Consider the following 1109-nt stretch of genomic DNA (forward strand, 5'->3'; position numbering starts at 1 on the left):
TTTTTTTTTTGATGTACATCATATAAACTCAGTTTTTTTTGTTTTTTGCCTGTTACTGTCTGACGCCTTTTCTCCTAGTCCTTTCCCTCCAGCCTGATGCAGAGTAGTGAAAAATACAAAAGTATTTTCATCCATCTTCTTGTCCCTCCATTTCAACTAACTTTGAGCATGTTCGGGTGATCCTTCAGTACCATGGACAGCAGAAAATCCGTATTGCAGGAGTCCAACAGTTTACCTTCAGTTAAGTCTGATTGAAAAATTACACACAAGAAAGATGGATTTGGTCGGAAACAGTAGAATTGGATAAGTAAGTGTAAGAAGACTGTTGCAGCTTGAAGCATGGGGGTGTTATGAATACATAACAGTCAAGTTGCAGTGTCAACCATCCCCTGACACGTGGGGGGTTGAGTTCTTCAAACCAGCAGGGATGTGTCCCGGGGTCAGGAAGATTGCTGAGACCAAACACTGTATAGGCTTGTGTCAACCGAACATTCAATAAATATACGACCATTTTATTGATATCTATATGGAGAGAAAAAAACCAAAACAACACGCACACGCGTGCGCGCGCACACACACACACACACACACACACACACACACACACACACACACACACACACACACTGGAGCCTACCCCAGCTGTCTGCGGGCAGTAGGCAGGGGACACCCTGAACAGTTTGCCAGCCAATCGCAGGGCACACAGAGACGAACAACCATCCGCGCTCACACTCACACCTAGGGACAAATTAGAATGTTCCATTAACCTGCCATGCATGTTCTTGGAATGTGGGAGGAAACCGGAGTACCTGGAGAAATCCCATGCAGGCCTGGGGAGAACATGCAAATTCCACACAGGGAGGCCGGAGCAGGAATTGAACCCAGAACCTCTGCACTGTGAGTTCGACGCGCTAACCCAGGCGTCGGCAACCCAAAATGTTGAAAGAGCCACATTGGACCATAAAAACAAAAAACAAATACGTCTGGAGCCGGAAAAAAATTAAAAGAATTATAATGAAGACCACACATGCTGTATGTATCTATATTCACTATAATAGCCTACTATCAAAATGACTAAAATGCCTTTTATCGATCAACCAACCTCCGGC

This window comes from Hippocampus comes, unplaced genomic scaffold, assembly GCF_001891065.2.
Source record: "Hippocampus comes isolate QL1 unplaced genomic scaffold, H_comes_QL1_v1.1 scaffold202, whole genome shotgun sequence".
In the NCBI taxonomy this organism is placed as follows: domain Eukaryota; kingdom Metazoa; phylum Chordata; class Actinopteri; order Syngnathiformes; family Syngnathidae; genus Hippocampus; species Hippocampus comes.